The following is a 24,284-nucleotide window of genomic DNA, read 5'->3' on the forward strand; positions in this document are numbered from 1 at the left end:
TATGTTTATGTTATAATTTATATGTTAAAGAGCAAGAAGGAGGAGATAATATCACCATTAAGACAACCTAACATCTGCTTCAGGCTGTAGTCAGACAGGGCCAAATCTTCATTTTCACGTTCAGTATTTTCCGTTGCGCACATTCATTTTACACCCGCCTGGAGTAGCATCTTTGAAACGAACCGTGCTTCGCACGATCTATACAGGGTCGGTCTCTTTTCCACTATAAATTAGCGCCAAGTCACGTGTTCTCCCATAAACTACAGTTTTGGAAAGAAGCAGCTCCGACAATGGTGTATTCAGTCAACTGTACGGATCGCAGTGCGCCTCGCGACGCAACGGATGTCACCCGTCCCACTGCTCCGCCTACCGCGACTATGTTAGAAATTCTTGGAAGATATTTTCTTCTCCGGCGCATGATAACCCTTTTCCTTGCAGTGTGTTTTTATGAATTCCAATTCTGATTTATCGTCATTTACCGACATGAATTCATAAAAGATACCCATAAGGCAGTTGCTATGCACGTTACTAACATAATTAATGATAATGACAAATTTTGAAGCACAGGCCCAAACAAATATATTCAGAAAAATTTTTTCTAAAATAACATGTGCTGTACTATAAACAAAAAATTAAAATAATGTATTACAAATTTGTTTGAGTACGAATTATGTTTTGGACTGGAAGGCATTGACGTTTTCTACATTGATTCCTATAGAAAAACGTGTTTCACTTAAAGAGGTGGTAAATACGACTAAGATTCAGGAATGAATCCTCCTCATTAAACGAAGTAACACATTTATAATAGTTGGCTTCTGGTAAATTAGGAATAATTCTGAGAATATTTAGTCCCATAATGATGTTTTGTATTGTATATTTTGAGAACTAATATTGTTTCATTGCAAATTATATACATTGCCATATTACTTGACTCAGTCACGAAATATTGATTTTCCTATTGCTCTTTAAAATTTCAGCAATCACTATCTATCTTCCGTTTCGTTCTCATATTTACACAAATGTATACAAGAGACAAATCAATATTACGGCAGTTAACAGTATTAAGATCAAGGGTTCAGAGTAAAAAATAGCGCAGGATTTATCTTTAAGGCAATTTTAATTAAATACTCACTGTTAAAAACACTGTATCTTCACTAAGAAACTGTAGTCACAAAACACACTAGTCTCACTATAATTTGATTTTCATATCACACATATCGTCGCTATTGACAAAGTGGTTTTGCACTATTGCACGTAAATTCCGGTAGATGTCACTAATGCGCATTTAGCATTGTCGGAAGTAGTCGTAACAATACGGAAAGTGCGACACGCGCATCGACTGTCACCGTGGCAATGAATTGATCTGTACACTTGCCAACACAAATCGCGGAGTGGAGTTCATCCCCGCTCCCTGGGTCATAGATTGCTCAATCACCGTCTAGTCTTGAAACAAATATTGACGCGTGATTCATCTCTACAGTATGTTGGTATTATGAACTGTAGTCTGTTTTCTTCAGACATGCCTGGGTGTCTTCAAGAAAAGTTGGCCTATAGGTTTTGGCACTTTGTGGAAGAGTCAGTCTGGCCCTTCGACTAAAATGTTTGGAGACCCCTGCTTTAAAGTGTCAGTATTTCAGAAGGTGTGATATTTAGAGCAGTGAAACCAAGACCTCCAACTCAACCTCTAGTTTCCACTTCAGTTGGAAAAAACATACATGTTCCATTATTTTTTTTTAAGCGTGACTTTGTTCTGAAAGCGATGTTCCTTAACTTTCATGAATTGTACATTCGTATCCATTGTATGAGCCTGTGGCATATGTACATCCCTGGTAAATGGAATTTTTCACATTTTGTTTCGTCTCGGAGGTATATGACCTTCCTCAGAAAAGGCAAGCTCAATACTTTGTGCAGTGGAAATAGCAACAGAATGGGAGCCGATGCGCGCCAAAAATGGCAGGTTCCCATTAGTGTAGTGATGCCGAGGGGAGTGCAGTTCACACGCTCTCAAATGCCAACTAACTTAAAAAGGGCTACGCTTACATGTCACAGAACAGTATGTGTGACAGAAATGGTGAATATTGCGCAGTGATTTGTCCAGTACCGTATAGAATCTGCTAATGGCCTATGAACTGGTGACCCCAATGCACCAGGAAAATGCGTTTAGTGTGAAACGCCACGTTCCTGCTTACAGAGAGAAGGATTCACGACCGTATAAAAGCGCTGAGGCAGAGCCACCAGTTCCCGCTACACACATATTTGTTTCACTGGCAGGGAATTCCCCGAAGAGCGCGGTTTTTTCGCCATACCAGAGCGGTGTTTCTCGTGCGTTTTGCGGGCGCATGCGTCCATAAAAACTAGCCAAATGAGAGCGCCGGGCCGGAAGCATTGCAGTCGGCGCTTAGTAAGGGATAACACGGCCCACGGCCGTCGGGTCGCATTAGACGCGCTCACGCGCTCGCCGCCGAGTGGGATGGGGTGGGTGTGTGGAGGGGATGGCAGCGTTCCCACTGCCGCCCTGTCTCTGCTGTAGCCGGCCGAAACAGGGCTGCCACTACCGCAGCCACCGCATTACCGTCGCCCCTCTAATAAGTAGCAATTACTGTGCTCTTCTGCCGCCGGCCGACACACAGCGCGTAACCGCATTAGAGGCTCGATTGTCCTCCCTCGGATGCTTTCCACTTGTCCGTCCCCATCGCTGCTGCCGCTGCTACTGTCGTTTTCCCCTCCCCTCGCGCGCTTCACGATCCCAGGGTCAAAAATTATATTTGGCTCCCCGGCCATCCACGGCCGTCTGGTCCGTCGGCGGGCTATGACCGAGGCCATTTTTATTAGCGCGAGAGTAGCTGTAACGTCACAGCGTTTTGCCCCCACTCTCACCCCAAACCTTCCGCTCTCCCAACGTTTCTAACCAACGTGCCGCAGTGAATCACTGTGTTTGCGCTAACCGCCGCAAAGTAAAATGGCATTCCGCTTCGTCCACTCGACTTGAAAAAATTGGTTCACAAGGTTGGTGACGCCAGCCTCAACGATTTTATGCGTCGTTTCTCTTCATCGCTTGGTCTCCGAGAGTTCTTGGTGCTTCCATATTTATTAGGTCGCTGGAGTAAGGGTATACACGTACAATGATAACAGTCGGTGTGTGAATATCAATCGCTCGTTATACAACTCGGTAAAGCATATGGCCTCTTACGTAGTGTTTATGGCAAATATCACTTGCCGTTTAAACTGTATCTCGACAAATGTTAGAGATAGTGGCATTGAGGTACACTACGTGATCGAAAGTATCCGGACACACCCAAAAACATACGTTTTTCATTTTAGGTGCATTGTGCTACCACCTACTGACTGGTACTCCGTATCAGCGACCACAATAGTCATTAGACATCGTGAGAGAGTAGAATGGCGCGCTCCGCGGAACTCACGTGGTTAGGTGATTGCGTGTCACTTGCGTCATACGTCTGTACGCCAGGTTTCCCCACACCTAAAAATCTCTTGGTACACTGTTTCCGATGTGATAGTGATGTGGAAACGTGAAGGGACACATACAGCACAAAAGCGTACAGGCCGACCTGGTCTGTTGACTGACAGAGACCGACGACTGTAGAAGAGGCTGGTAATGTATAATAGGGAGACATCTATCCTGACCATCACAAGGGAATTCCAAACTGCACCAGGATCCACTGCAAGTACTATGACAGTTAGATGGGAGGTGAGAAAACTTGGATTCCATGGTCGAGAGACTGCTCATAAGCCACACATTACACCGGTAAATGCCAAATGACACCTAGCTTGGTGTAAGGAGCGTAAACATTGGACGATTGAACAGTGGGAAAATGTTGTGTGGGGTGACGATACACGGTACACAATGTGGCGATCCAATCGCATGATGTCCGTATGGCGAATGCCCAGTGGACGTCATCTACCAGCGTATGTAGTGCTAACAGTAAAATTCGGAGGCGGTGGTGCTACGGTGTGGTCTTGTTTTTCATGGAAGGGGCTGGCACCCATTGTTGTTTAGCGTGGGACTATCTTTTGTGTTGGCAGAAGAGCCAACACCGTTTTATGTATGGAGGCCGAAATGCACGCGTTTTAGCTCACGCAGGCTGGCGTGAGGAGGGAAGAACTATACTTACGTGAGGTGCATTGTGCTACCACCTACTGATTGGTGCTCCGTATCAGCGACCACAATAGTCATTAGACATCGTGAGAGAGTAGAATGGGGCGCTCCGCGGAACTCACGTGGTCAGGTGATTGCGTGTCACTTGCGTCATACGTCTGTACGCCAGGTTTCCCCACACCTAAAAATCTCTTGGTACACTGTTTCCGTAAAGCGGACGTAATTAGTGTGATACTTCACTTTAATCCATTAATGATGAACGTCGCTCTTGACGGTACATGATTCACAATATTATCAGTTCAGAATACATTCTTAAAGAATATGGCGCCTTGCTAGGTCGTAGCAAATGACGTAGCTGAAGGCTATGCTAAACTGTCGTCTCGGCAAATGAGAGCATATGTAGACAGTGAAACATCGCTAGCAAAGTCGGCTGTACAACTGGGGCGAGTGCTAGGGAGTCTCTCTAGACTAGACCTGCCGTGTGGCGGCGCTCGGTTTGTAATCACTGATAGTGGCGACACGCAGGTCCGACGTATACTAACGGACCGCGGCCGATTTAAAGGCTACCACCTAGCAAGTGTGGTGTCTGGCGGTGACACCACACTATCACAGCACAGGCCTACATTGATGTTTTAAGCACCTTATTGCTTCCCACTGTTGAAGAACAATTCGAGTATGGCGATTTCATCTTTCAACACGATTGAGCACCTGTTCATAATTCACGGCCTGTGGCGGAGTGGTTACACGACAATAACATCCCTGTAATGGGCTGGCCTGTATAGAGTCTTGACCTGAATCGTATGGAACACCTTTGGGATGTTTTGGAACGCCGACTTCGTGCCAGGCCTCACCGATCGACATCGATGTCTCTCTTCAGTGCAGCACTCCGTGAAGAATGGGCTGCCATTCCCCAAAAAACCTTACAGCACCTGATAGAACGTATGCCTGCGAGAGTGGAAGCTGTCATCAACGCTAAGGGTGGACCAACATCATATTGAACTCCAGCATTACCGATGGAGGGCGCCACGATTTTGTACGTCATTTTCAGCCAGGTGTCCGGATACTTTTGACCAAATAGTGCTCCTGGCACAAGACAAGCTAGAGGAAATTGTGGAGCTCATCTCCAGAATATCAGTATTGCAACCTATTTAGTAAACACAGTCGTGATCAAACTTAATTTCTTAATTTATATGGGTTGTAGATATTATCCTGTGCCATCGATATGTGTGTATCTATAATCAAATTCTATGGGCCATCAGTTGTCCGACTTATGTTCTATTGTTCATTTTAATATTTTAAATGTTTCACTTTCGTGAGAACATGTACGTTATACACATCGATTATTTAGCAAATATTGCTGTATTTTATAATTCCCCTCTAACAGATTTTTAACCTGTAACAACTGGCACACGTTTTATGTTATGCAGAGCTGCTTTTACTATACCAATCCATCAGTATTACTACATTTATCGTTCTCTGCGACTAAGACTTATCGACGATCTAAATTCATTAAGATTTTTGGTGCATGCATGTGTTTTACATTTGTGTAAATGTTACATGTGGATATGTCTTCCATACTGTAAGAATGTATTATTGTAATTTTAAACAGGGGTGTGGCCATTTAAATGATAAGTATTATGTCCGTGCAAACGTAACGCTATAACGAACTGAAAATAATATGGAGATGTGTAAATATTTACAATAAAAATTAACAACTTAGATACCATCACGACTGTTTTACTAAATAAGTTACAGTATTACTAGATCGCTGTATTCCTGGAACAATGTTACAGAAAATCTTATAGCAGTACCGCTTTGGCCCCTCTAGCGGTGTGCTGTGGTAATGTGGCGCAGGGATGTAAATGAGCACCATATAATGATACTTTTCGCAGATCAATTTATTTACTAAGAGTCATTTACAATCACCACAAATGGCCAATAGAAACTGCTCAATATTTTGTGAGTCCGAAGATGAAAGAACAAGAGGAGCGTTAGTAAAGTGTAGAAAGACAATGAGGACTAGGGAGATATCATCGTAGTCGGAAAGCGGATGTATTAAATGACTTCTGCGTAACGGCGTGCATGCGTACTTGCAGGAGAAATCGGGGACTATACTGATACGCTGCATTAATAACATTGATCGTGAGCTTGGTCAACAGATATACGATTGTTTGTTTTGGGAATAAAAGTTCCTCTGCTACAAATGTAGTTGTGGTACTTCTGTTTCCAAACCAAACTGTTTTTCAACTATGAACCACAAAGTGCAAATACCTTTCGAAAATAACTGAACAGATCACTACATAGGAGGACAACGGACTTTTCAGGCCACACGAACAACTTAGTTTATCATACAACAGTTTTCTGCAAAACCAGCGATGGTATAAATTACGAATGAGAATCCTGCGACATGTTCTTCCATATGTGTAATGCAGCACATCCTATGTACAAATTTGTTGTTTCACATTGTCTGAAACATAAGGCACAGCACTATACCAACAGATAAATTGACGTGTCGTAACAAAACATATATCAATGAATAAATGTTTCAGTTTTTGAGCGGCATAATTTCTGTACCAGATCTGTTGACTACTAAAGTGACTGGAACAGAAAAGCTTTCACGAAAACTCGAAACTCTGATATTTGAACTGTTAACGTAATTAGATTATAAAAATTTCTCCACTTCAATCTTCTAGGCTGAAAGTTTGTGGTCGATACCGGTATATAAAACTATACCCTCCGGCAGACATCTGCGGAGGTGAAACGAAAACGATAATGCTTCCCACAGTCGGAGAAGAAACGTCAGTGAATAGTTTTATGTATCGACCACAGGCTCTCAGCTCTGAAGTTTTAGCTGAAGGACACATGGGGAGTGAAGCAACAGTAACTGATTACATATTTCGGAATCAGTCTTCAATGAAGTAGATGTGAGCCTCATAACAAATGGTTTATCTGATCGTAATGAAGTATGGAGAACGATAACTACGAACATGTGAAGTGTGTTATGGGTGGGTTGTAGTATCGTAAGGTCACATTACGCTCGTGGGGGCTGGAGGCTCATTGCGATTTCAAGCAATGCCGTAAAGAGCGTAAAGAGAGCAATGAGAGAAGCATTCAACGAATTCGAACATAAAACATTGGCAAACAATCTAAACAAGAACCCTAAAAAGTTTTGGTCATATGTAAAATCGGTAAGCGGATCTAAATCCCCTATTCAGTCACTCGTTGACCACGATGGCACCGAAACAGAGGACGACCAAAGAAAGGCAGAAATACTGAATTCAGTGTTCCGAAACTGTTTCACTGCGGAAAATCGTAACACGGTCCCTGACTTCAGCCGTCGCACGGACGCCAAAATGGAAAATATTGAAATAAACGATATCGGAATTGAAAAACAACTGCTATCACTTAGTAGCGGAAAAGCATCCGGACCAGACGAGATACCCTTAAGATTCTACAGTGATTATGCTAAAGAACTTGCCCCCTTTCTATCAGCAATTTATCGTAGATCGCTGGAAGAACGTAAAGTACCTAGCGACTGGAAGAAAGCGCAGGTCGTTCCCATTTTCAAGAGGGGTCATAAATCAGATGCGAATAATTATAGGCCTATTTCGCTTACGTCAATCTGTTGTAGAATAATGGAACATGTTTTGTGTTCTCGTATTATGGCGTTCTTAGATAATACAAATCTCCTTCATCATAACCAACATGGATTCCGCAAACAGAGATCATGTGAAACTCAGCTCGCCCTATTTGCCCAAGAAATTCACAGTGCCGTAGACACTGGCGAGCAGATTGATGCCGTATTCCTGGACTTCAGGAAGGCATTTGATACGGTTCCGCACTTACGTTTAGTGAAAAAAATACGAGCTTACGGAATATCGGACCAGGTTTGTGATTGGATTCAGGATTTCCTAGAAGAAAGAACACAACATGTCATTCTTAACGGTTCAAAATCTGCAGATGTAGAGGTAATTTCGGGAGTACCGCAGGGAAGCGTGATAGGACCTTTATTGTTTACAATTTACATAAATGACTTAGTTGACAACATCGGTAGCTCCGTGAGGCTATTTGCAGATGACACGGTTGTCTACAAGAAAGTAGCAACATCAGAAGACTCGTACGTACTCCAGGAGGACCTGCAGAGGATTAATGCATGGTGCGACAGCTGGCAGCTTTCCCTAAACGTAGATAAATGTAATATAATGCGCATACATAGGGGCAGAAATCCATTCCAGTACGATTATGCCATAGGTGGTAAATCATTGGAAGCGGTAACGACCGTAAAATACTTAGGAGTTACTATCCGGAGCGATCTGAAGTGGAATGATCACATAAAACAAATAGTGGGAAAAGCAGGCGCCAGGTTGAGATTCATAGGAAGAATTCTAAGAAAATGTGACTCATCGACGAAAGAAGTAGCTTACAAAACGCTTGTTCGTCCGATTCTTGAGTATTGCTCATCAGTATGGGACCCTTACCAGGTTGGATTAATAGAAGAGATAGACATGATCCAGCGAAAAGCAGCGCGATTCGTCATGGGGACATTTAGTCAGCGCGAGAGCGTTACGGAGATGCTGAACAAGCTCCAATGGCGGACACTTCAAGAAAGGCGTTACGCAATACGGAGAGGTTTATTATCGAAATTACGAGAGAGCACATTCCGGGAAGAGATGGGCAACATATTACTACCGCCCACATATATCTCGCGTAATGATCACAACGAAAAGATCCGAGAAATTAGAGCAAATACGGAGACTTACAAGCAGTCGTTCTTCCCACGCACAATTCGTGAATGGAACAGGGAAGGGGGGATCAGATAGTGGTACAATAAGTACCCTCCGCCACACACCGTAAGGTGGCTCGCGGAGTATAGATGTAGATGTAGGCATTGTTTGCTCGTAAGCCGAACCCAGCCAAGCTAATTTCCCTGTGGAGAGAATGCTTAGATGTATGCTAATCAACGTACCCAACGGACGTGCTGTCTAATAGAGGTTACAGAAGCGTAAGGCTTTCTTTCGGTAATGACACAATTTATCTCTGTTGATAGCTCACTTGTTACGTATTTTTTGCATTTGTACTATACTCAGGCTAAATTAATGTGAGAGAATCTTCAACAACTCTGTAATTATGAAACTTTATCCCAAATACCTTCTGACTATGAAACTTGACTCCCAAAGTTTTTCATATGCAATACAATCAATGAAGAAAATAATGGAAAGGTATGAATGCTGCCGTCCTCAAAAGACAACCCCGAAAATATTTGCCGTAAAAGATAAGTGACTAACACTGAATTTACGATTTAAATACGATGATCTGTTCACCGCTCGCGTGAACGAAGTGATACAAAATCCGTGGTAAGTGGAATAATCTGACACGTTTCAACCTTGATATGCGCTGTGCTGAACGTTTTAGTCAAGTTAAAACTGGACGCAGGACAGAACCTCGAAAACAGTATTCTTGCCTTTCGCCGACAGTGTGCTACCAATTCAGATATCCGAGCATGGAACACGATCTGCGTTTCGAATTACAGAATAATAAAAATAAAAATGGCAAAAGTCATGTTACGAAACTTATCAATTTGCGGTTATTCGCATAGTGTCTCCGTCCGATTGTAAGCTGCAGTCACAAATGTTAATGTTTCTTGCCAAAAGAATCTCCACAGAATGGAATTAGGATAAATCAATTGTAGTACATAGTTTCACGGGCCACGGTCTTGCTTAAAAAATGCGACTGAAAAATACAATATCTGGATTACTGTAGCCATTTTTGTCTCTGAAGGGCGATACAGGAGATTATAATTCACGCGACGCTACCGTAAATTGCTACCGAGTTGAATGATTTATGGATTACTGCATTAGTATGATATGTACTAAACGCTGGTGGTAAAACTTAATTCAGTTATCTGAAACATTTTCTTGAAGCTTCTTGACAACAAATCCTCTTGCAGTTATTTGTAGCTTTTATGGTGTTTGCAACAGTCACGATAACCACGCCCATCTCAAGCAGTCACTACCTTGCTTTGAAGTAATTCAGTAGTCTCTGTAACATTGCTTTGAGACTTTCTGGCAGAAAATTCTGTAGTTGAGTGCAGATCCGACAGAGAAATCTGTCAACCACAATGGTAATTCTCCGTTGTGTTAAGAACCATTAATTGCATCTGCTCATACTTCTACTCGCATAAAAAATAAGTAAATAAAAAAAGTAAATTCCAAGTTGCACCGTAGTTTCGAATGTACTTCAAATTGTTGGTCCTCATATACTTCCTTGGTATGTCTGTTCAAAAATCGGAAAGCACCAACGGCATACCACTTGCAGTAGCACCATTCACTTAGGACCATTCACTGCGGTACTGAAATTTATTTTCGGGGTGAGTACAAATTTACTTACTTGTGAAAAATACTACTTTCCAACATAACGCGAACTGTATAGTGTTTAAGACTTCTAAATCTACATCTACATGGATACTATGCAAATTACTCTAAAGTGCCTGGCAGAGGGCTCATCGAAGCACCTTCACACTAATAATTTATTATTCGTGTCTCGAACAACGAGCGGAAAAAACGAACAGCCGTGTCTTTCTGTGCGAGCTGATTTCCATGATTTTTTTCTCCCTATGTAGATCAGCGTCAACTAATTAATTTCGTGAGAACATCCCGTTGCAACGAAAAACGCCTTTGTTCTAATGATGTCCACCCCAAATTCTATAGCATGTCCGTGGCACTCTCTCCCATACGTCTCCATAATACAAAACATGCTGCTCTTCTATGAACTTTCTCGATGTACTCCGTTAGTCCTATTTGATAAGAACCCCATGCCGTGCAGCAGTTCTCGAAAAGGGGGCAGACAAGCGTAATGCAGGCAGTATCTTTAGTAGATCTGTTGCATCTTCAAAGCGTTTTGCCAACAAAACGCAGTCTTTGGTTCACCTTCCCCACAGCATTTTCTATGTCTCTATATCAATTCAAGTTGTTCGTAATTGTAATTCCTTAGTATTTACTTGAATTTACGGCCTTTAGATTTAAATGATTTATAGTATAACCAAAAATTTAACGGATTACTTTTAGCACTCACGTAAATCAGCTCACACTCTTCATTACTTACAAGGGAACCTCCCCATCGCACCCCCCTCAGATTTTGTTATAAGTTGGCACAGTGGATAGGCCTTGAAAAACTGGACACAGATCAATCGAGAAAACAGGAAGAAGTTGTGTGGAACTACGAAAAAAATAAGCAAAATATACGAACTGAGTAGTCCATGCGCAACATAAGCAACATTAAGAATATTGTGAGCTCAGGAGCCCCGTGGTCCCGTGGTCAGCGTGAGCGGCTCCGGGGTGAGAGGTGCTTGGTTCAAGTCTTCCATCGAGTCAAAATTTTACTTTCTTTATTCTCGTAAAGTTATGATCCGTCCGTTCGTTCATTGACGTCTATGTTCACTGTAATAAGTTTAGTGTCTGTGTTTTGCCACCGCACCGCAAAACCGTGCGATTAGTAGACGAAATGACGTGCCTCTCCAATGGGCACCGAAAACATTTGCTCGCAAGGTCATAGGTCAACCATTCCTCCACAGGACAACACGTCTGATATATTCTATACGACACTGGTGACGGCATGTGCGTCAAATGACAGGAATATGTTGTCGACCCATCTAACTTGAACACTTGGCGAATGGGTAAAAAGATTCTTCTACCTTGCCGATTTAGGTTTTCTTGTGGATGTGATAATCACTCCCAAAAAAGTGATGAAAACATAAGAGTTTGTCACATGAACTGCAACAAATGAATGCAGCAGTTTCACAGTCGCACAGTTTTCCCTGTGCTCTGTCAAAACATATGTTTTTAACGTTTTCAAATTTTTCCGTGTGTAGACCGTCAAATCCTGCATGTGTCCAAGCAAATCTGAACATGTTCTGGAATTTTAGAGAGCGAAGTTGATTATGTTTGAGTGCCTTAACTTTGATAATAGTCTGAAAATAAAAAAAAAATTCACTCGAGGGAGGCCTGAACCAAAGACCTTTCGTTTCGCAGTTGCTCACGCTAACCACGAGACCACGGCGCTTCAGAGTTTACATTGCCCTTGATGCTCCCTATCTTACACATGGACTACTCACTTTGTATATTTTGCTTATTTTTTTCATAGTTCCACACAACTTCTTCCTGTTTTCTCGATTGATCTGTGTTCAGTTTTTCAAGGCCTATCCACTGTGCCAACTAGTAATTAAATCTGAGGGGGTGCGATGGGGAGGTTCCCTTGTTAGGATCAACTGTCAATTTTCGCACATATCTTCTCTAAATCACTTTGTAATTTCTTGATCTTCTGATGACTTTATTAGACGGAAAATGCAGCATCATCTGCAAACAACCAAAGATGGCTGGTCACATTGTCTCATAAATCGTTTATATATGAGGGTTATTCGAAAAGTAAGCTCCGGTCGGTGACTAAATGGAAACCACTGTGAAAATCAGAAATTATTTTGTACTATTTAGTTACACCTTCTCTGCATCGCCGCCTCTGCGATTTAGAGATCTGTCGTTGCCTTATACCAACATTGCAATACTCTCGTCATAGAAGGCAGCCGCCTGTGCTTTCCTCCAGTTCTCTACGCTGGTATGCAGCTCGTTGTCGGTGCCAGAATATGGTCTTCATAGCCAGTCGGTCAGGTGCTTAGAGTTTCGGGCTGTACTGCGAGCGATCAGAGACTTCCCTCTGAAAACGCTACAGCAGGGCTTAACAACTGGCCGGTTTTGAGCACGAGTACTCGCGTCTGCTCAGGCTGGTGCTCGCGAGCAGCTGCAAGGTCGCGGAGTGGGGAGGGAGGGGAAATGCGCGCGCACGTTTGAATACGGCCGCAGCGTGCCTATTGAATTCGCGCCGACTGTGTAACGTTTAAAGTACTACGATCAGCTCGTAACAGTCACTTCGCTGGTTAAGAATCATGTGAAGTCGCCGTTGTGTAACCCCAACCATGCTTTCGCAGTTCAACCCCCATTGGGAGGAATTGTATGTTTACTGAAAAAGATGGTGTTGCAAAATGATTAGTATGTCACAAAACGCTGAATTCTTTTACGAAATTTAATTTGCAGCGACATTATATGTCGTACCACGCGAAAGACTACGGACGTGGAAAATGTGATTGACCAGATCGTGCACAGGAAGTTATTAAACTTAAAAGGAAGCTATCCGAAGAAGATGTGGACGACGTAGAAAAATCAACTGAGGCAGCTCTCAGAGTGGGTTACAAAATTGCTTTGCTTTTAGCAAAATCCCTGCGCCCCTTAACTGATGGCGATTTAATAAAAGAATATTTGGTAGCTGCAGCGGAAAATTTGTGTCCATCTCAAGTTGAACAGTTTATGATTGTGCCATTATCTAACATGACCATTATGCGTCGCATACAGGACATGGCAGACGACGTCCAGAGCCAGTTTGCAAGTATCTGTAAAGATTTTATGGCGTATTCTCTAGCTCTGGACGAAAGTGTTGATATCACTGGAACAGCGCAGCTTGCCATATTTATTAGAGGTGTTAATAGAGATCTTCAGGTGAGGGAGGAGCTCCTCGATGTAGTAGCCATGAAGAACACTACAACTGGAGGTGATATTTTAAGTAGTGTTGAAGAAAGTGTTGAAAATATAGGATTGTCGTGGAATTCTTTAGTTTCAGTGTCTACAGATGGTAGAGGCATACACTAAGCTAATAAAATTATGAGGCACGTGTACATTCTCCTTTATTTGTTTCATTTGTCACAGTAATAATTCGTGAGTGATATCCCTGCAGGTGGCCGCGGATTTACATCGACTGGCGGCAGCTGTTGTGTACCCCACGTGACTCTCCCCACTCTCCGCTCTGGTCCGGTAGTGGGGGTAGCGTGCTCGCGCTGCTCCGTGCTCGCGCTGCTCCGTGCTCGCGCCTTGCTGCTCACAGCTTGCTCCGCGAGCACGTATGTTGTGAAGCCCTGCGCTACAGGAACGTCTTTGTTGCCCCTGCCGTGCGCTGCGGAGGACTGTCACGAAGAAGGAACTGCATGACAGTTACATTACGTGGGCTGCATTACATCAGGCGAAATCTCCCAGCATGACCCGTACTTGGCGGGACACACTATCTTCTAGGCATTTTTACGTGCTCACTGTGCTCCCAGAACTGAAAAGCTTCCTGGAGATGTAGACATCCGGAATAAATTTTAAATCCCTTGGTGTTAGTAAAGAGCTAGTTGTGTTTGACAAGAATGAGGGTTTCTAAACCTGTGCTGACTGTGTGTCAATAGACAGTTCTCTTCGAGGTGATTCATAATGTTCGAACACAAATATATGTTCCAGTATCCTGCTGCTTGTCAACGTTAATGATGTGGGCCTGCAATTCAGTGGATTACTCATACCGACTTTCTTTAATATAGGCGTAATCTGTGAAACTTGTCAGTCTTTGGATAAGGATCTTCCGTCAGACAGCAGTTGTATGCGATTGTTAAATATAGAGCTATTGTGTCAGCATACTCTGAAAGGAACATATTTGTTATGCAGTCTGGACCTGAACACTTGCTTATATTAAGTGATTTAAGTAGCTTCACTTTTTCGAGGATATCTACTTCTATGTTACTTATGTTGGCAGCTGTTGTTTCAAGCTGTTCTTGATTCGAATCCTGGAAAATTTACTTCGTCTTCTTTGATGAACGTATTTCAGAAGGCTCTGTTTATCGTTACTGTCGTTGATAGTACCTCCATTGCTATCGCACAGAGAAGACACTGACTGAATCTTGCCGCTACCATACACTACATACGAGCAAAATGTCTCTGCATTTTCTGCCAGGTTTCGAGACAAACTTAAAATGTAATTTCTAGTATTTAGAACTCCTTTTATATTTATTTTTGTATGTTTCTTATTTATTTGATTTTGAGTTTGAACTTCAATGGACAGAGATACCCTGCCAAGTGCTATACGTGTTTTGTATAGAGTTTTACGCACTTTATGGACACCTGGAGAACAAGCGTTATTGCCACTCCTCTTGCACCACAAAGTACGCAACATCCAGACAGCATATATCTCTCAATAACTGGTAAGCTGCAAAAAAAACCTGAGGACAAGTAACACTTCTGCATTACCTATCGAAGTTTCGTACATTGCTACAAACAATCTGAGAGGCTATCAATTAAAGTTATCATCCAAGCACGTATTAGCCGAACATCACAATTCATTCTGATTTTTACACTGATTTTTTAACAATGTTTGTCACATAAAATTAAACCTTACGATTTTTACCACTTAATGTAGCATTTAGCATACCTCCCCGTGAGAAACATACGTTAAAAGTTCGCATCGACGTACTGATTTCACTAAATTGTCTTCAAATGACTTCACTAAAAACAAAACGTGCACACGTATGAAGCACTCGAATAAACAAGAAAGTGATACTTTACGAACTAAATACAGTATCCCGAAATGAACGGTTAAACTACTTTGAATGTTTATGGATTGATAATGAAGAAGACCAAGAGGTAAACAACAACAATAATCACCCTGATGATCTGATAGCAATGGAAGAACTGCTGAAAGTATTCCAAGGAACAAAAAGTTACCACGCATTGATAATGTAAACATGGACCTGATTAAATTCGCATGTGATCAACTAAACATAGACTTTTAAATTTTACCTATGTTTGCTGATTAAGTGGACATGCACAAACCACTGAGGGATAAGTCTATGAAATTACTGTTACAAAAAGTATACTAAACTCGTAAATAATAGATCAATGCCAATAGTGGAAGCTCGTATGCTAGGGATATAACAGGGTTTTAGAAAAGATATATTATGTTCTGACAGTCTTTCCACTTTCGCACAACTAAAGGAGAAAAGAAGAGAAATTAAATTACCAATTTCTTATTTTCATTGAAAAACGTTATTGCAATCACTAAAGATAACGGAAGTTCCAGCTCATATGTTTGCAGCACTTTAGTCGTTACTTAAAATTGTTAAAATCATGATCGATACTGCATGTAATGGGATAGAATCTGCCAATATTAGTAGAGGAGTTAACGCCACACACTTTGCCCTCCTTTTCTCATTGTTTATACTGACGACGTCATTCGTGAATGGTTGATTATGTTAAACAGTACTGATACGTGGTACAGTTGGCGCCAGTCGCTTCTCTGTATTCATTTAAGACCTCTACGATTGACTCTGTATCGAGTGGCCGCGAGATTTTTCTTTGGTCGCTTTTCGGCTATTTAAGCGCACGACGCTGTGGGGAAAGGACTGCTTTTAGGTCAGTTGATTGGCACTCCGGTGTGCAGTCTAGTTGTCGGCGGTAGCTCTTTGCGTATGCTCTGCGTCTTTCTGTCACGTGGGCAGTGGGGCAGCGGACGAAGACGGGCGTGCGGTCGGGGACTGTGTACTGCGTCAAGTGAGAAGGCACTGGTCTCGTCTGTACTGCTAAGCGATGTGGACATGTGAAAGGTTTTAGAATGTATCAGCCCGCAACCGGATACGTTATAGGGTCTAACAGTGGCAATTATTCAGGTTTTTAAAGTCTTACTGTATATGTGTATATTGAATTTCGAACTGTTTGCAGTTAACGGCTCTTCCAGTGCTTAGTAGCCCATGTTATATGTTTCGTATTGATTACTGGTGCACAACTTATTGAACAGTGGTTACCTGTGTGAATGATGTTTGCCTGTTTTGGACTCACATGAGGTACAGGCAAGTAGTGTATATGTGCATGTCGGTGCACTCCGAAAGAACCACAGGTTCGATTTTCTGGGTGTTGTTGTTGTTGTGGTCTTCAGTCCTGAGACTGGTTTGATGCAGCTCTCCATGCTACTCTATCCTGTGCAAGCTTCTTCATCTCCCAGTACCTACTGCAACCTACATCCTTCTGACTCTGCTTAGTGTATTCATCTCTTGGTCTCCCCCTACGATTTTTACCCTCCACGATGCCCTCCAATACTAAATTGGTGATCCCTTGATGCCTCAGAACATGTCCTACCAACCGATCCCTTCTTCTGGTCAAGTTGTGCCACAAACTCCTCTTCTCCCCAATCCTATTCAGTACCTCCTCATTAGTTATGTGATCTACCCATCTAATCTTCAGCATTCTTCTGTAGCACCACATTTCGAAAGCTTCTATTCTCTTCTAGTCCAAACTATTTACCGTCCATGTTTCACATCCATACATGCCTACACTCCATACAAATACTTTCAGAAATGATTTCCTGACACTTAAATCTATACTCGATGTTAACAAATTTCTCTTCTTCAGAAACGATTTCCTTGCCATTGCCAGTCTACATTTTATATCCTCTCTACTTCTACCATCATCGGTTATTTTGCTCCCCAAACAGCAAAACTCCTTTACTACTTTAAGTGTCTCATATCCTAATCTAATACCCTCAACATCACCCGACTTAATTCGACTACATTCCATTATCCTCGTTTTGCTTTTGTTGATGTTCATGTTATATCCTCCCTTCAAGACACCATCCATTCCGTTCAACTGCTCTTCCAAGTCCTTTGCTGTCTCTGACAGAATTACAATGTCATCGGCGAACCTCAAAGTTTTTATTTCTTCTCTATGGTCTTTAATACCTACTCCGAATTTTTCTTTTGTTTCCTTTACTGCTTGCTCAATATACAGATTGAATAACATCTGGGAGAGGCTACAACCCTGTCTTACTCCCTTCCCAACCGCTGCTTCCCTTTCATGTCCCTCGACTCTTATAACTGCCATCTGGTTTCTGTACAAATTGTAAATAGCCTTTCGCTCCCTGTATTTTACCCCTGCCACCTTTAGAATTTGAAAGAGAGTATTCCAGTCAACATTGTCAAAAGCTTTCTCTAAGTCTACAAATGCTAGAAACGTAGGTTTGCCTTTCCTTAATCTTTCTTCTAACATAAGTCGTAAGGTCAGTATTGCCTCACGTGTTCCAACATTTCTACGGAATCCAAACTGATCTTCCCCGAGGCCGGCTTCTACTAGTTTTTCCATTCGTCTGTAAAGAATTCGTGTTAGTATTTTGCAGCTGTGGCTTATTAAACTGATTGTCCGGTAATTTTCACATCTGTCAACACCTGCTTTCTTTGGGATTGGAATTATTATATTCTTCTTGAAATCTGAGGGAATTTCGCCTGTCTCATACATCTTGCTCACCAGATGGTAGAGTTTTGTCAGGACTGGCTCTCCCAAGGCCGTCAGTAGTTCCAATGGAATGTTGTCTACTCCGGGGGCCTTGTTTCGACTCAGGTCTTTCAGTGCTCTGTCAAACTCTTCACGCAGTATCGTATCTCCCATTTCATCTTCATCTACATCCTTTTCCATTTCCATAATATTGTCCTCAAGTACATCGCCCTTGTATAGACCCTCTATATACTCCTTCCACCTTTCTGCTTTCCCTTCTTTGCTTAGAACTGGGTCTCCATCTGAGCTCTTGATGTTTATACAAGTGGTTCTCATATCTCTTCTGGGTATCTGCTGATATTTAGGTAATGTGTTCAGAGGTAAACAAGCAGGGGCTTAATGATGAAAACATTATAGTGTGCTAGATTCCTGTCGTATTGTTATAGAATATATATACATATATATATATATAAAATTAATCGGGTCTGGGGATATGTTAATTTTGGAGTGCATGATTTAGCACTATGATCAGCTTCTTGTATATCTAAGTATATTATCACTTCCTGTTCTTGCAATAATAAGCCTGCCTGCACATATTATTAATTTAAAATGGTCAATTCTGAATGTGAATGGCCTGTGGGTCCCTTGTGGCCGCAGTCCTGTTTTGAAATTTTTCTAATGTTTTAAGGATGGACTTACTCCGGATACTGCCCAGTTGCTGTGTGGTTGTATGTTGTTGTTTCAGTGGTATAATTAGCGGTGCGCGTCGACCGTTGTAGCTGATCGCTTAAGTGGGGGACGACACCTTGGCGGCGGCCAGTTTGAATTGTAACCAATAGCGCGGCCGCTGTGTTTATCAGTAGACTCCAGTTCTTCGGCGAGGCGTCAGTCTTTCCTTCTCCACCTTTGTTTTCAGCTTTAACCCAGGCTCAAAATGAGATGTAGTTTCCGCGCACCTCTGATATGCCATTACTTCTCACTCAAATTTTGTAATACCTTGAAGATGCCTTTCATTGTACTGGGTTTTTAATATATTATTCAGAAAGAGAAATTGTGAACTGTTTCTGCTGTTAATCTTAAAAAGCGTCCTGCTTCTGTGGAGGTTTCTCAGTAAACCATTTATTATTTATGTGGTATTTCAGATTTATGTAAAGAGGGTTTTAAAATACTTTATTGTTTGAGGTGGGCTTTAAAGCCCGTAGATATTTTGTCTGTTTACTAATGTTTCAAGCCGGGAGGGGTGGCCGAGCGGTTCTAGGCGCTACAGTCTGGAACGCGCGACTGCTGCGGTCACAGGTTCGAATCCTGCCTCGGACATGGGTGTGTGTGATGTCTTAGGTTATTTAGGTTTAAGTAGTTCTAAGTTCTAGGGGACTGATGACCTTAGAAGTTAAGTCCCATAGTGCTCAGAGCCATTTGAACCATTTTTTAATGTTTCAAATTCTACGGCAATTATGTATATTATTCTGGAGTAAGAGCAATTTGCTGTTGTCACACAACTGATAAATAAAATCTGTTGGAAATTACAAGCCAGGCTTTGTGTTTGATTGGTATTTATTGCCTTGCCTTTATTGAATTGAAGTATTCTTGAACGTGTGTTCCATTTCTCAGATACATTAAGAATTGATAGTTTCAATTTCTTGACGCTTATGTGCTTCTGTTTGCTGACAATTAGTATTAGCTTATAATTGGAAAATCGGAAGGAAGCTTGTAACTATTTCGCGTAACATGTCTCAAATTTCCGTTAAATACGGAGTGAAAATTTCGATAGATAACAAAAATACTGTGGTATTTCAAGGATTGGAAACTTTATGGGCTAAAGTTCTTGTACGAAGGGAGGTAACTATATGAATAAGAGTGTTTAAATACCTTGGGTGTAATTTTAAATTTTCGAAGTCGGATAGTGTAGAGCTTAAACAGGATGGTTTCAAACATTTATGGAGAGCCATACAGCGTACATTCAAACATACCATATGGAAGGAAACATTAATTAGACTTTGAAAAGTAATCGTCTTGCCTCTGCTACTGTGTAGTAGATCATGTTGAACCCTAATATCAGATGAGTTACCCCACTTTGTAGCACAATATTCATTAGTCAACGATAAAAAAATGCAATATTAGACAAGAACTAAATGTAGAACCCTTTGCAGCTACAACTGAAAAAGTAGAGATTGAACTGCAAATACCATGTCCAGTGTATGTTTAATAATAGGATAACTAAAGCTGCAATACTCTTTAACACAGTAGGAAAGAGGAAAGCTGGACATCGCTTAAAGAGACGGTGTGAACAGCTGTGGGGGCAGCAAAGGTTCAAATGGTTCAAATGGCTCTGAGCACTATGCGACTTAACTTCTGAGGTCATCAGTCGCCTAGAACTTAGAACTAATTAAACCTAACTAACCTAAGGACATCACACACATCCATGCCCGAGGCAGGATTCGAACCTGCGACCGTGGCGGTCACGCGGTTCCAGACTGAAGCGCCTTTAACCGCACGGCCACACCGACCGGCGGGCAGAAAAGGCAAAAGGACCTAGTCATTGAAGACGCTGATGATAATGTAGACTTCAACGTTATAGGTAATTTCATTTGTACGATCCTTTATCTTTTATCGCACTATACGTGCGTGTTCGTGAGATACATTGCGGAGGAAATAAAGAAGTCCCACAATGGTTTCTTGCAAGCAAGCAGTACTTCTGTCATAGCTGTGATAAATAAGAGAATGTCACAGCTACTGATACAATATAGTGTATTAACATCCCTCTTTTAAAGCATTTCTAAAATTAAAAAAATTAACACCGCAAGTACATGCTACGTAATTATAATGTGTGTTGTTTCAAACTATTTTTAAGTGGTCAATTCATGATAACGTAACAGCAAGGGAAACAAAACGAAAGTTAAACATCAAAAGTAATTGTTTATTACTGGAATATTTAATTTAGAGGTAATATTTGTTATTACGTTCTTACACTTCAAGGGTTTATCTTGAATTTAATATACTCCCGTGAGAGAAAAATTACAACCTCACTTTCTTGCTTCCAATAGATGTCTAGATGGTATTAGTCCTATAAATCACTTTTTACCGCAACTACTCCAGGGGGTCATTAATATGTAGCTGAAAAGTGAACAAAGAGCTTCCCAGTGTTTTTCGCGAGAGTATTTGCTGAAAAAACAATTTGATAAACGAGGATTTGATAGTTCCCAGAGTGGCTCTCGCTTTGTCGGCAGATAATTACTTCTTGCGGTCCTCAAACTTCATCGAAACTTTACGAGCAGGATGAAATTAATCTGCTATCTCTTGCTATGACATTACTTGTGACATGCTGGTAACGCATAGTTCGATGACTATACATGACTTGACAACACTTGTCTTGTTGCACTTAACTCTTTACTGTCTGAGGCACGGGCATGGCTGAATAGTAATTTGCGGCCACTTGTATCTTCTTTGATTTGACAGACGTGTTTCAATAAGTGCAACACTCTGTATCTTTGGAGAAGCTACAGGATTATGGACTTAGGGGATAAGATCACCAATGGTTCTGTTCTTGTCTAATGACGTCTCATTTCATAGGTTCTCATCCCACTTAATAACTACCATTCTGCTCTAGCGCTATATTTAGAATTATCTGTTTCGTCTATTTCCTAACTCCCATTACCCACACCTAACTCACAAACATGTCCAAATGTGTTTGCGTAATTTTAGTAATAAATTCCTGGTATTCATATGAATATTAGTTATCATTACTACTATTTTGTTGAGGAATGTTACATTCACCTACGTCCACTTTTCTCTGACTTTTCGCTTTTACTGACATTCTAGGTAGAAGGACTTATTTACTTTTTCAGTGTAGCTCCACATTATTTAATACTTTACAAGCAGTTTTTCTTATGTTTACTGTATTTTATAGTTAGTTTGTGGTTAGTTTACCCGAAAGAAAAATTCTGTATAAATTGTCCGCTATTTCCAAGCAAATGTTTTTCAAGTAAGAGCTCATACCCGACAGTGTAGCTTAATTTTCGGATGTTCCGTTTAATCACTGACAATGAGTTATCTAGCCCTCTCACAGTTTCGACAATATGCTGGAGGACAAATTGAAGGAACTGTCTTCTTCGCTCGTAGAGAGTAATGGTAGATCAGGAGTGGCTCATGATATCCCCAAGCCGCCAGAACCCGTAACGCGTTATTAACCTTTGTCGGTAATAAAAAAACCACTTTGTGAACACACTTTTATACTGGTCTTTTGATTGCTTTGAAGCAGCCCGCCACTAGTTCCTTTCCCGTGCCACTCTCGTCATCTGAGAGTGCCAGTGGCACATTCTGTACCACTTGCACCTAACGTATTGAGTTATTAGTTGGATATATTCCAATATCTGTTAGGCTCTACATTTTCACCCTCTACAGTTCCCGCAAGTAATGTGGAAGTTATTTTTTGATGTCTCCCTAACCTATCGTCCTGTCCCATCTTCTTGTCAGTGTTTTCCACATGTGCCTCCCGTCTCCGATTTTACCAAGATCCTTTTCTTTTCTTATCTTCTATTTAATTTTCAATATCCCTCTATAGCCCCAAAACACAAACGCTTGGATTCTCTTTTTCTCCGGTACATACAGAAATCTTTTAGATCTAGAATCGATTGCTATTTACTTTGATAATACCAACCTTAATGAACACTAAAAAGGTAAATCGATAAATCGTCGTTAAATAACTTCATTAAAGGTAATTGTAATGCCCAAGGAACATGAAACATATTCGCAGTTTAAGGGAATGACGGCAATGAAAATTTATTCTGAACATTTTAATTAAAATGTCCTCCCCTGTGAGGGAACTACTTAATGCATGTACGAGTACAGGCTGTGACACAGGAACGACGACATATGGAAGTTTGGCCATGAGTCGTGCATGGATAGCCAAAGAGGTTAAGGGACCCGCCAGCGTAAAGCGGGTAATCTGGGTTCGAGTTCCCGCCCGGCACAAATTTTCACTGTCGTCGTTCCCTTGTACAACTCATGGTTGTTCGTATTCACAACTGTGAATACATTTCATGTACTGAATGACAGCTCCTTTGGACATACGTGTACGGCCGAAGGTACACTGCAGTGTTCTTCATAACAACACAGGCACTGCAATATCGTAAAAGAGCGATTGACATCAAAATAATTCAAACAGCAATGGATATTGTGGTGTGCGTACTGTAAGACCTTCAGTACACACACCATCAGATTATTTGACTTGACGCTCTAACGAAGTAGGCGAGTGTCAGAAATATGTCTCGTGGTCTTATTGTGGCGTGTTTATCTTCTGCCGTTAGGTCAGACGGTAGAAATGTCACTTGCACGCTTAGAGTAGCAGATTGACGGTGACCAACTTTAAACAGAACTTGATTAATTTTCACACACATTTATTAAAATAATAACAAGCATAAAAATGACTTAACTTGGTTCTGAATGCTATTTACAATTGACAATCTGAAGTTCCTTTGGTATTGGTACATTAATCTTATTCTCACAGATATCTCTGATACTTGACAAAAGTGTCTATACATTTATCTTCATGGCTATGTACAGGAATATGGTAATCTTATTGGGCGCAGACTGAAACTTGACTATAGACTGGTACAGACTAATGCCGACTGGTACAGACTGGTGCAGACAAATGCAGACTGACTAATCGGAGGTCTGTACACTCGTTATAATACCACGCGGGTTCATGTATCACTGCGCGAGTGTGAGCCACGAGGAGAAAATGTTCTACATTAGCAGCAATCTCATTGGTTGCGTTACATATTAATACGCGGATCGGCGGAAGCAGAATTTGGTCCGTCTCTATGGCAGCGCCATCTCGTAGGGCGGAGACGGACGAGCGCTGCGCCTGCGCTGTTGTGCTTAGCGGGGTGCGCTCTAGTGGGAAAGTTGTGTACGCGCTGACTACGCGGAACTATGTACACAACAGATATGTATTTGATAAATGTTTTAAATTAAATCACCGTCTTCGGACCAGTTCAATTTGAAAAGATTAGGATAATGGATAAGCACGATGAGGACGCATCGTTGGCAGTATAGACGAA

The sequence above is a fragment of the Schistocerca nitens genome, chromosome 2, assembly GCF_023898315.1.
Source record: "Schistocerca nitens isolate TAMUIC-IGC-003100 chromosome 2, iqSchNite1.1, whole genome shotgun sequence".
In the NCBI taxonomy this organism is placed as follows: domain Eukaryota; kingdom Metazoa; phylum Arthropoda; class Insecta; order Orthoptera; family Acrididae; genus Schistocerca; species Schistocerca nitens.